Source organism: Carassius gibelio, chromosome B19 (genome assembly GCF_023724105.1).
Source record: "Carassius gibelio isolate Cgi1373 ecotype wild population from Czech Republic chromosome B19, carGib1.2-hapl.c, whole genome shotgun sequence".
Lineage (NCBI taxonomy): Eukaryota > Metazoa > Chordata > Actinopteri > Cypriniformes > Cyprinidae > Carassius > Carassius gibelio.
Genome location: NC_068414.1, coordinates 3506027 through 3518697, shown reverse-complemented (window position 1 = coordinate 3518697; position 12671 = coordinate 3506027). Strand labels below are relative to the sequence as shown.

At 46.4% G+C, this 12671-nt stretch overlaps 5 non-coding genes across 5 annotated transcripts; all 5 read left to right on the top strand.

The window, feature by feature from the left end:
* Positions 1-1238: 1238 nt before the first annotated feature.
* On the top strand, positions 1239-1310 carry trnad-guc (transfer RNA aspartic acid (anticodon GUC)). The gene has a single exon. It is a non-coding gene; the product is annotated as a tRNA-Asp (tRNA).
* Positions 1311-4031: 2721 nt separating this feature from the next.
* Positions 4032-4103, top strand: trnad-guc (transfer RNA aspartic acid (anticodon GUC)). Its single transcript has one exon. It is a non-coding gene; the product is annotated as a tRNA-Asp (tRNA).
* A 2738-nt stretch (positions 4104-6841) lies between these two features.
* trnad-guc (transfer RNA aspartic acid (anticodon GUC)) lies at positions 6842-6913 on the top strand. The gene has a single exon. It is a non-coding gene; the product is annotated as a tRNA-Asp (tRNA).
* Positions 6914-9636: 2723 nt separating this feature from the next.
* Positions 9637-9708, top strand: trnad-guc (transfer RNA aspartic acid (anticodon GUC)). The gene has a single exon. It is a non-coding gene; the product is annotated as a tRNA-Asp (tRNA).
* A 2733-nt stretch (positions 9709-12441) lies between these two features.
* Positions 12442-12513, top strand: trnad-guc (transfer RNA aspartic acid (anticodon GUC)). Its single transcript has one exon. It is a non-coding gene; the product is annotated as a tRNA-Asp (tRNA).
* The last annotated feature ends 158 nt before the right edge of the window (positions 12514-12671 follow it).

The window sequence follows — 12671 nt, the reverse complement described above, 5'->3', positions numbered from 1 at the left end:
AAATTATTCCATCCAAAAGTTTTGGGTGGAGGCACAGGTCACAGAGGGAGTTCTGCTTCGACGTCAGCCCGAGCCAAAGGACATGCGCACTGCTTTCTCCAACTGCTTGGAAGGCAGCTATGCTCACCACTATACCACCAACGCAGTCAGCAGTCAGCAACTTGCGCCGTCACTAAGAAGGCTCGAAGTGCACGAGTCGCCGATAGGGCTAGAGGAGCAGATGAGATCTTTGTTTGGACCCGTCACTAAAGAGAGCCTTCAAGAATTTGCATCCCGTCACGTACAAGAAAGCGCTGCCTTCCCATCCGGCTAAATAAACACGAAGTGGTCAAACGCAGAGAGTGCCTATAATAACCAAAAGCCCAATCAAGGCAATCTCTTTCTCATGCCTCTATCTGAAAAGTTGGATAAAATCTTATATGAAAAAAAAAGTCTTTTAAAGAAATCCCTTATTCCGAGGTCACCGTAGCCACCAGATCCAGTCTGTATCCGCTTCAGTCACCCGGATCCAGTCCGTATACAGAGAAGATGGTGGATCAACACCTAGAAAGGACCTCTATGGCCCAGAAACACAGCGGAGACCGTGACAACTAGATGAGCCGCAGATACAAATCCCCTGTAAAGACCACCTGGACAAGACCACAGGAAACAGATGATTCTTCTGCACAGTCTGACATTCCTGCAGCCTGGAGCTGATCTACCTGTTTCGTCTGACAAGGGGAGAACTGTCTCCCCGATTGAGCCTGGTTTCTCACCGGGTTTTTTCTCCATCCTTTCACCGATCGAGTTTTGGTTTCTTCCCTCTGTCGCTTCTGGCAGGCGGAGCTGGGGACACTTCATGTACAGCGATATCGTTGACTTGATTGCAAATTATTGCACAGATACTATTTAAACTGAACTTAGCTGAATGATGTCATCAAAGAGTTCAATAACGAAATGCCTTTAACTGTCATTTTGCTTTTTGACGCACTGTGTTCCTAATTAATGTTGTTCAGTTGCATTGACGCAATACTTTCTGTTTAAAGCGCAATTTAAAAAAAAAAAAAAAAAAAAAAAAGAGTCCAAACAATGACCCCAGCTACGGGTAGTGTTCCAAGTGTTATGCGACTTCAGCTAATGATGGGTCCATCAGAAATTTTACGGTGCTAGGGCTGGGTCTGCGTCAGAAGAAGCCATGCATTGTTAAGTTATGTCAGTGCAGTGCCGTCAGTTGGGGGAGAAACGGCAGCATGCACGGCTCCTCGTTAGTATAGTGGACAGTATCTCCGCCTGTCACGCGGAAGACCGGGGTTCGATTCCCCGACGGGGAGAGCTGGTTCTTTTCGTCTTCCGAATGATCCATCCAAAATGTTTGGTTGGATTCGCAGGTCACAGAAGGAGTTCTGCTTCGACGTCAGCCCGAGCCAAAGGACATGCGTTGGCCGGGAATCGAACCCGGGTCAACTGCTTGGAAGGCAGCTATGCTCACCACTATACCAACAACGCAGGCGGAAGTCAGTAGCTTTATTGACGCACTGTGTTCCTAATAAATGTTGTTCAGTTGCATTGACACAATACTTTTTGTTTAAAGCGCAATTAAAAAAAAAAAAAAAAAAAAAAAAGAGTCCAAACAATGACCCCTGCTACGGGTAGTGTTGCAAGTGTTATGCGACTTCAGCTAATGATGGGTCCATCCGAAATTATTCCATCCAAAAGTTTTGGGTGGAGGCACAGGTCACAGAGGGAGTTCTGCTTCGACGTCAGCCCGAGCCAAAGGACATGCGCACTGCTCTCTCCAACTGCTTGGAAGGCAGCTATGCTCACCACTATACCACCAACGCAGTCAGCAACTTGCGCCGTCACTAAGAAGGCTCGAAGTGCACGAGTCGCCGATAGGGCTAGAGGAGCAGATGAGATCTTTGTTTGGACCCGTCACTAAAGAGAGCCTTCAAGAATTTGCATCCCGTCACGTACAAGAAAGCGCTGCCTTCCCATCCGGCTAAATAAACACGAAGTGGTCAAACGCAGAGAGTGCCTATAATAACCAAAAGCCCAATCAAGGCAATCTCTTTCTCATGCCTCTATCTGAAAAGTTGGATAAAATCTTATATGAAAAAAAAAGTCTTTTAAAGAAATCCCTTATTCCGAGGTCACCGTAGCCACCAGATCCAGTCTGTATCCGCTTCAGTCACCCGGATCCAGTCCGTATACAGAGAAGATGGTGGATCAACACCTAGAAAGGACCTCTATGGCCCAGAAACACAGCGGAGACCGTGACAACCAGATGAGCCGCAGATACAAATCCCCTGTAAAGACCACCTGGACAAGACCACAGGAAACAGATGATTCTTCTGCACAGTCTGACATTCCTGCAGCCTGGAGCTGATCTACCTGTTTCGTCTGACAAGGGGAGAACTGTCTCCCCGATTGAGCCTGGTTTCTCACCGGGTTTTTTCTCCATCCTTTCACCGATCGAGTTTTGGTTTCTTGCCTCTGTCGCTTCTGGCAGGCGGAGCTGGGGACACTTCATGTACAGCGATATCGTTGACTTGATTGCAAATTATTGCACAGATACTATTTAAACTGAACTTAGCTGAATGATGTCATCAAAGAGTTCAATAACGAAATGCCTTTAACTGTCATTTTGCTTTTTGACGCACTGTGTTCCTAATAAATGTTGTTCAGTTGCATTGACACAATACTTTTTGTTTAAAGCGCAATTAAAAAAAAAAAAAAAAAAAGAGTCCAAACAATGACCCCTGCTACGGGTAGTGTTGCAAGTGTTATGCGACTTCAGCTAATGATGGGTCCATCCGAAATTATTCCATCCAAAAGTTTTGGGTGGAGGCACAGGTCACAGAGGGAGTTCTGCTTCGACGTCAGCCCGAGCCAAAGGACATGCGCACTGCTTTCTCCAACTGCTTGGAAGGCAGCTATGCTCACCACTATACCACCAACGCAGTCAGCAGTCAGCAACTTGCGCCGTCACTAAGAAGGCTCGAAGTGCACGAGTCGCCGATAGGGCTAGAGGAGCAGATGAGATCTTTGTTTGGACCCGTCACTAAAGAGAGCCTTCAAGAATTTGCATCCCGTCACGTACAAGAAAGCGCTGCCTTCCCATCCGGCTAAATAAACACGAAGTGGTCAAACGCAGAGAGTGCCTATAATAACCAAAAGCCCAATCAAGGCAATCTCTTTCTCATGCCTCTATCTGAAAAGTTGGATAAAATCTTATATGAAAAAAAAAGTCTTTTAAAGAAATCCCTTATTCCGAGGTCACCGTAGCCACCAGATCCAGTCTGTATCCGCTTCAGTCACCCGGATCCAGTCCGTATCCAGAGAAGATGGTGGATCAACACCTAGAAAGGACCTCTATGGCCCAGAAACACAGCGGAGACCGTGACAACTAGATGAGCCGCAGATACAAATCCCTTGTAAAGACCACCTGGACAAGACCACAGGAAACAGATGATTCTTCTGCACAGTCTGACATTCCTGCAGCCTGGAGCTGATCTACTGGTTTCGTCTGACAAGGGGAGAACTGTCTCCCCGACTGAGCCTGGTTTCTCACCGGGTTTTTTCTCCATCCTTTCACCGATCGAGTTTTGGTTTCTTCCCTCTGTCGCTTCTGGCAGGCGGAGCTGGGGACACTTCATGTACAGCGATATCGTTGACTTGATTGCAAATTATTGCACAGATACTATTTAAACTGAACTTAGCTGAATGATGTCATCAAAGAGTTCAATAACGAAATGCCTTTAACTGTCATTTTGCTTTTTGACGCACTGTGTTCCTAATTAATGTTGTTCAGTTGCATTGACGCAATACTTTCTGTTTAAAGCGCAATTTAAAAAAAAAAAAAAAAAAAAAAGAGTCCAAACAATGACCCCTGCTACGGGTAGTGTTCCAAGTGTTATGCGACTTCAGCTAATGATGGGTCCATCAGAAATTTTACGGTGCTAGGGCTGGGTCTGCGTCAGAAGAAGCCATGCATTGTTTAGTTATGTCAGTGCAGTGCCGTCAGTTGGGGGAGAAACGGCAGCATGCACGGCTCCTCGTTAGTATAGTGGACAGTATCTCCGCCTGTCACGCGGAAGACCGGGGTTCGATTCCCCGACGGGGAGAGCTGGTTCTTTTCGTCTTCCGAATGATCCATCCAAAATGTTTGGTTGGATTCGCAGGTCACAGAAGGAGTTCTGCTTCGACGTCAGCCCGAGCCAAAGGACATGCGTTGGCCGGGAATCGAACCCGGGTCAACTGCTTGGAAGGCAGCTATGCTCACCACTATACCAACAACGCAGGCGGAAGTCAGTAGCTTTATTGACGCACTGTGTTCCTAATAAATGTTGTTCAGTTGCATTGACACAATACTTTTTGTTTAAAGCGCAATTAAAAAAAAAAAAAAAAAAAAAAGAGTCCAAACAATGACCCCTGCTACGGGTAGTGTTGCAAGTGTTATGCGACTTCAGCTAATGATGGGTCCATCCAAAATTATTCCATCCAAAAGTTTTGGGTGGAGGCACAGGTCACAGAGGGAGTTCTGCTTCGACGTCAGCCCGAGCCAAAGGACATGCGCACTGCTCTCTCCAACTGCTTGGAAGGCAGCTATGCTCACCACTATACCACCAACGCAGTCAGCAGTCAGCAACTTGCGCCGTCACTAAGAAGGCTCGAAGTGCACGAGTCGCCGATAGGGCTAGAGGAGCAGATGAGATCTTTGTTTGGACCCGTCACTAAAGAGAGCCTTCAAGAATTTGCATCCCGTCACGTACAAGAAAGCGCTGCCTTCCCATCCGGCTAAATAAACACGAAGTGGTCAAACGCAGAGAGTGCCTATAATAACCAAAAGCCCAATCAAGGCAATCTCTTTCTCATGCCTCTATCTGAAAAGTTGGATAAAATCTTATATGAAAAAAAAAGTCTTTTAAAGAAATCCCTTATTCCGAGGTCACCGTAGCCACCAGATCCAGTCTGTATCCGCTTCAGTCACCCGGATCCAGTCCGTATACAGAGAAGATGGTGGATCAACACCTAGAAAGGACCTCTATGGCCCAGAAACACAGCGGAGACCGTGACATCTAGATGAGCCGCAGATACAAATCCCCTGTAAAGACCACCTGGACAAGACCACAGGAAACAGATGATTCTTCTGCACAGTCTGACATTACTGCACCCTGGAGCTGATCTACCTGTTTCGTCTGACAAGGGGAGAACTGTCTCCCCGATTGAGCCTGGTTTCTCACCGGGTTTTTTCTCCATCCTTTCACCGATCGAGTTTTGGTTTCTTGCCTCTGTCGCTTCTGGCAGGCGGAGCTGGGGACACTTCATGTACAGCGATATCGTTGACTTGATTGCAAATTATTGCACAGATACTATTTAAACTGAACTTAGCTGAATGATGTCATCAAAGAGTTCAATAACGAAATGCCTTTAACTGTCATTTTGCTTTTTGACGCACTGTGTTCCTAATAAATGTTGTTCAGTTGCATTGACACAATACTTTTTGTTTAAAGCGCAATTAAAAAAAAAAAAAAAAAAAAAAAAAAAGAGTCCAAACAATGACCCCTGCTACGGGTAGTGTTGCAAGTGTTATGCGACTTCAGCTAATGATGGGTCCATCCGAAATTATTCCATCCAAAAGTTTTGGGTGGAGGCACAGGTCACAGAGGGAGTTCTGCTTCGACGTCAGCCCGAGCCAAAGGACATGCGCACTGCTTTCTCCAACTGCTTGGAAGGCAGCTATGCTCACCACTATACCACCAACGCAGTCAGCAGTCAGCAACTTGCGCCGTCACTAAGAAGGCTCGAAGTGCACGAGTCGCCGATAGGGCTAGAGGAGCAGATGAGATCTTTGTTTGGACCCGTCACTAAAGAGAGCCTTCAAGAATTTGCATCCCGTCACGTACAAGAAAGCGCTGCCTTCCCATCCGGCTAAATAAACACGAAGTGGTCAAACGCAGAGAGTGCCTATAATAACCAAAAGCCCAATCAAGGCAATCTCTTTCTCATGCCTCTATCTGAAAAGTTGGATAAAATCTTATATGAAAAAAAAAGTCTTTTAAAGAAATCCCTTATTCCGAGGTCACCGTAGCCACCAGATCCAGTCTGTATCCGCTTCAGTCACCCGGATCCAGTCCGTATACAGAGAAGATGGTGGATCAACACCTAGAAAGGACCTCTATGGCCCAGAAACACAGCGGAGACCGTGACAACTAGATGAGCCGCAGATACAAATCCCCTGTAAAGACCACCTGGACAAGACCACAGGAAACAGATGATTCTTCTGCACAGTCTGACATTCCTGCAGCCTGGAGCTGATCTACCTGTTTCGTCTGACAAGGGGAGAACTGTCTCCCCGATTGAGCCTGGTTTCTCACCGGGTTTTTTCTCCATCCTTTCACCGATCGAGTTTTGGTTTCTTCCCTCTGTCGCTTCTGGCAGGCGGAGCTGGGGACACTTCATGTACAGCGATATCGTTGACTTGATTGCAAATTATTGCACAGATACTATTTAAACTGAACTTAGCTGAATGATGTCATCAAAGAGTTCAATAACGAAATGCCTTTAACTGTCATTTTGCTTTTTGACGCACTGTGTTCCTAATTAATGTTGTTCAGTTGCATTGACGCAATACTTTCTGTTTAAAGCGCAATTTAAAAAAAAAAAAAAAAAAAAAAAAAAGAGTCCAAACAATGACCCCAGCTACGGGTAGTGTTCCAAGTGTTATGCGACTTCAGCTAATGATGGGTCCATCAGAAATTTTACGGTGCTAGGGCTGGGTCTGCGTCAGAAGAAGCCATGCATTGTTAAGTTATGTCAGTGCAGTGCCGTCAGTTGGGGGAGAAACGGCAGCATGCACGGCTCCTCGTTAGTATAGTGGACAGTATCTCCGCCTGTCACGCGGAAGACCGGGGTTCGATTCCCCGACGGGGAGAGCTGGTTCTTTTCGTCTTCCGAATGATCCATCCAAAATGTTTGGTTGGATTCGCAGGTCACAGAAGGAGTTCTGCTTCGACGTCAGCCCGAGCCAAAGGACATGCGTTGGCCGGGAATCGAACCCGGGTCAACTGCTTGGAAGGCAGCTATGCTCACCACTATACCAACAACGCAGGCGGAAGTCAGTAGCTTTATTGACGCACTGTGTTCCTAATAAATGTTGTTCAGTTGCATTGACACAATACTTTTTGTTTAAAGCGCAATTAAAAAAAAAAAAAAAAAAAAAAAAGAGTCCAAACAATGACCCCTGCTACGGGTAGTGTTGCAAGTGTTATGCGACTTCAGCTAATGATGGGTCCATCCGAAATTATTCCATCCAAAAGTTTTGGGTGGAGGCACAGGTCACAGAGGGAGTTCTGCTTCGACGTCAGCCCGAGCCAAAGGACATGCGCACTGCTCTCTCCAACTGCTTGGAAGGCAGCTATGCTCACCACTATACCACCAACGCAGTCAGCAACTTGCGCCGTCACTAAGAAGGCTCGAAGTGCACGAGTCGCCGATAGGGCTAGAGGAGCAGATGAGATCTTTGTTTGGACCCGTCACTAAAGAGAGCCTTCAAGAATTTGCATCCCGTCACGTACAAGAAAGCGCTGCCTTCCCATCCGGCTAAATAAACACGAAGTGGTCAAACGCAGAGAGTGCCTATAATAACCAAAAGCCCAATCAAGGCAATCTCTTTCTCATGCCTCTATCTGAAAAGTTGGATAAAATCTTATATGAAAAAAAAAGTCTTTTAAAGAAATCCCTTATTCCGAGGTCACCGTAGCCACCAGATCCAGTCTGTATCCGCTTCAGTCACCCGGATCCAGTCCGTATACAGAGAAGATGGTGGATCAACACCTAGAAAGGACCTCTATGGCCCAGAAACACAGCGGAGACCGTGACAACCAGATGAGCCGCAGATACAAATCCCCTGTAAAGACCACCTGGACAAGACCACAGGAAACAGATGATTCTTCTGCACAGTCTGACATTCCTGCAGCCTGGAGCTGATCTACCTGTTTCGTCTGACAAGGGGAGAACTGTCTCCCCGATTGAGCCTGGTTTCTCACCGGGTTTTTTCTCCATCCTTTCACCGATCGAGTTTTGGTTTCTTGCCTCTGTCGCTTCTGGCAGGCGGAGCTGGGGACACTTCATGTACAGCGATATCGTTGACTTGATTGCAAATTATTGCACAGATACTATTTAAACTGAACTTAGCTGAATGATGTCATCAAAGAGTTCAATAACGAAATGCCTTTAACTGTCATTTTGCTTTTTGACGCACTGTGTTCCTAATAAATGTTGTTCAGTTGCATTGACACAATACTTTTTGTTTAAAGCGCAATTAAAAAAAAAAAAAAAAAAAGAGTCCAAACAATGACCCCTGCTACGGGTAGTGTTGCAAGTGTTATGCGACTTCAGCTAATGATGGGTCCATCCGAAATTATTCCATCCAAAAGTTTTGGGTGGAGGCACAGGTCACAGAGGGAGTTCTGCTTCGACGTCAGCCCGAGCCAAAGGACATGCGCACTGCTTTCTCCAACTGCTTGGAAGGCAGCTATGCTCACCACTATACCACCAACGCAGTCAGCAGTCAGCAACTTGCGCCGTCACTAAGAAGGCTCGAAGTGCACGAGTCGCCGATAGGGCTAGAGGAGCAGATGAGATCTTTGTTTGGACCCGTCACTAAAGAGAGCCTTCAAGAATTTGCATCCCGTCACGTACAAGAAAGCGCTGCCTTCCCATCCGGCTAAATAAACACGAAGTGGTCAAACGCAGAGAGTGCCTATAATAACCAAAAGCCCAATCAAGGCAATCTCTTTCTCATGCCTCTATCTGAAAAGTTGGATAAAATCTTATATGAAAAAAAAAGTCTTTTAAAGAAATCCCTTATTCCGAGGTCACCGTAGCCACCAGATCCAGTCTGTATCCGCTTCAGTCACCCGGATCCAGTCCGTATCCAGAGAAGATGGTGGATCAACACCTAGAAAGGACCTCTATGGCCCAGAAACACAGTGGAGACCGTGACAACTAGATGAGCCGCAGATACAAATCCCTTGTAAAGACCACCTGGACAAGACCACAGGAAACAGATGATTCTTCTGCACAGTCTGACATTCCTGCAGCCTGGAGCTGATCTACTGGTTTCGTCTGACAAGGGGAGAACTGTCTCCCCGACTGAGCCTGGTTTCTCACCGGGTTTTTTCTCCATCCTTTCACCGATCGAGTTTTGGTTTCTTCCCTCTGTCGCTTCTGGCAGGCGGAGCTGGGGACACTTCATGTACAGCGATATCGTTGACTTGATTGCAAATTATTGCACAGATACTATTTAAACTGAACTTAGCTGAATGATGTCATCAAAGAGTTCAATAACGAAATGCCTTTAACTGTCATTTTGCTTTTTGACGCACTGTGTTCCTAATTAATGTTGTTCAGTTGCATTGACGCAATACTTTCTGTTTAAAGCGCAATTTAAAAAAAAAAAAAAAAAAAAAAAAGAGTCCAAACAATGACCCCAGCTACGGGTAGTGTTCCAAGTGTTATGCGACTTCAGCTAATGATGGGTCCATCAGAAATTTTACGGTGCTAGGGCTGGGTCTGCGTCAGAAGAAGCCATGCATTGTTTAGTTATGTCAGTGCAGTGCCGTCAGTTGGGGGAGAAACAGCAGCATGCACGGCTCCTCGTTAGTATAGTGGACAGTATCTCCGCCTGTCACGCGGAAGACCGGGGTTCGATTCCCCGACGGGGAGAGCTGGTTCTTTTCGTCTTCCGAATGATCCATCCAAAATGTTTGGTTGGATTCGCAGGTCACAGAAGGAGTTCTGCTTCGACGTCAGCCCGAGCCAAAGGACATGCGTTGGCCGGGAATCGAACCCGGGTCAACTGCTTGGAAGGCAGCTATGCTCACCACTATACCAACAACGCAGGCGGAAGTCAGTAGCTTTATTGACGCACTGTGTTCCTAATAAATGTTGTTCAGTTGCATTGACACAATACTTTTTGTTTAAAGCGCAATTAAAAAAAAAAAAAAAAAAAAAAAAGAGTCCAAACAATGACCCCTGCTACGGGTAGTGTTGCAAGTGTTATGCGACTTCAGCTAATGATGGGTCCATCCGAAATTATTCCATCCAAAAGTTTTGGGTGGAGGCACAGGTCACAGAGGGAGTTCTGCTTCGACGTCAGCCCGAGCCAAAGGACATGCGCACTGCTCTCTCCAACTGCTTGGAAGGCAGCTATGCTCACCACTATACCACCAACGCAGTCAGCAGTCAGCAACTTGCGCCGTCACTAAGAAGGCTCGAAGTGCACGAGTCGCCGATAGGGCTAGAGGAGCAGATGAGATCTTTGTTTGGACCCGTCACTAAAGAGAGCCTTCAAGAATTTGCATCCCGTCACGTACAAGAAAGCGCTGCCTTCCCATCCGGCTAAATAAACACGAAGTGGTCAAACGCAGAGAGTGCCTATAATAACCAAAAGCCCAATCAAGGCAATCTCTTTCTCATGCCTCTATCTGAAAAGTTGGATAAAATCTTATATGAAAAAAAAAGTCTTTTAAAGAAATCCCTTATTCCGAGGTCACCGTAGCCACCAGATCCAGTCTGTATCCGCTTCAGTCACCCGGATCCAGTCCGTATACAGAGAAGATGGTGGATCAACACCTAGAAAGGACCTCTATGGCCCAGAAACACAGCGGAGACCGTGACAACCAGATGAGCCGCAGATACAAATCCCCTGTAAAGACCACCTGGACAAGACCACAGGAAACAGATGATTCTTCTGCACAGTCTGACATTCCTGCAGCCTGGAGCTGATCTACCTGTTTCGTCTGACAAGGGGAGAACTGTCTCCCCGATTGAGCCTGGTTTCTCACCGGGTTTTTTCTCCATCCTTTCACCGATCGAGTTTTGGTTTCTTGCCTCTGTCGCTTCTGGCAGGCGGAGCTGGGGACACTTCATGTACAGCGATATCGTTGACTTGATTGCAAATTATTGCACAGATACTATTTAAACTGAACTTAGCTGAATGATGTCATCAAAGAGTTCAATAACGAAATGCCTTTAACTGTCATTTTGCTTTTTGACGCACTGTGTTCCTAATAAATGTTGTTCAGTTGCATTGACACAATACTTTTTGTTTAAAGCGCAATTAAAAAAAAAAAAAAAAAAAAGAGTCCAAACAATGACCCCTGCTACGGGTAGTGTTGCAAGTGTTATGCGACTTCAGCTAATGATGGGTCCATCCGAAATTATTCCATCCAAAAGTTTTGGGTGGAGGCACAGGTCACAGAGGGAGTTCTGCTTCGACGTCAGCCCGAGCCAAAGGACATGCGCACTGCTTTCTCCAACTGCTTGGAAGGCAGCTATGCTCACCACTATACCACCAACGCAGTCAGCAGTCAGCAACTTGCGCCGTCACTAAGAAGGCTCGAAGTGCACGAGTCGCCGATAGGGCTAGAGGAGCAGATGAGATCTTTGTTTGGACCCGTCACTAAAGAGAGCCTTCAAGAATTTGCATCCCGTCACGTACAAGAAAGCGCTGCCTTCCCATCCGGCTAAATAAACACGAAGTGGTCAAACGCAGAGAGTGCCTATAATAACCAAAAGCCCAATCAAGGCAATCTCTTTCTCATGCCTCTATCTGAAAAGTTGGATAAAATCTTATATGAAAAAAAAAGTCTTTTAAAGAAATCCCTTATTCCGAGGTCACCGTAGCCACCAGATCCAGTCTGTATCCGCTTCAGTCACCCGGATCCAGTCCGTATACAGAGAAGATGGTGGATCAACACCTAGAAAGGACCTCTATGGCCCAGAAACACAGCGGAGACCGTGACAACTAGATGAGCCGCAGATACAAATCCCCTGTAAAGACCACCTGGACAAGACCACAGGAAACAGATGATTCTTCTGCACAGTCTGACATTCCTGCAGCCTGGAGCTGATCTACCTGTTTCGTCTGACAAGGGGAGAACTGTCTCCCCGATTGAGCCTGGTTTCTCACCGGGTTTTTTCTCCATCCTTTCACCGATCGAGTTTTGGTTTCTTCCCTCTGTCGCTTCTGGCAGGCGGAGCTGGGGACACTTCATGTACAGCGATATCGTTGACTTGATTGCAAATTATTGCACAGATACTATTTAAACTGAACTTAGCTGAATGATGTCATCAAAGAGTTCAATAACGAAATGCCTTTAACTGTCATTTTGCTTTTTGACGCACTGTGTTCCTAATTAATGTTGTTCAGTTGCATTGACGCAATACTTTCTGTTTAAAGCGCAATTTAAAAAAAAAAAAAAAAAAAAAAAAAAGAGTCCAAACAATGACCCCAGCTACGGGTAGTGTTCCAAGTGTTATGCGACTTCAGCTAATGATGGGTCCATCAGAAATTTTACGGTGCTAGGGCTGGGTCTGCGTCAGAAGAAGCCATGCATTGTTAAGTTATGTCAGTGCAGTGCCGTCAGTTGGGGGAGAAACGGCAGCATGCACGGCTCCTCGTTAGTATAGTGGACAGTATCTCCGCCTGTCACGCGGAAGACCGGGGTTCGATTCCCCGACGGGGAGAGCTGGTTCTTTTCGTCTTCCGAATGATCCATCCAAAATGTTTGGTTGGATTCGCAGGTCACAGAAGGAGTTCTGCTTCGACGTCAGCCCGAGCCAAAGGACATGCGTTGGCCGGGAATCGAACCCGGGTCAACTGCTTGGAAGGCAGCTATGCTCAC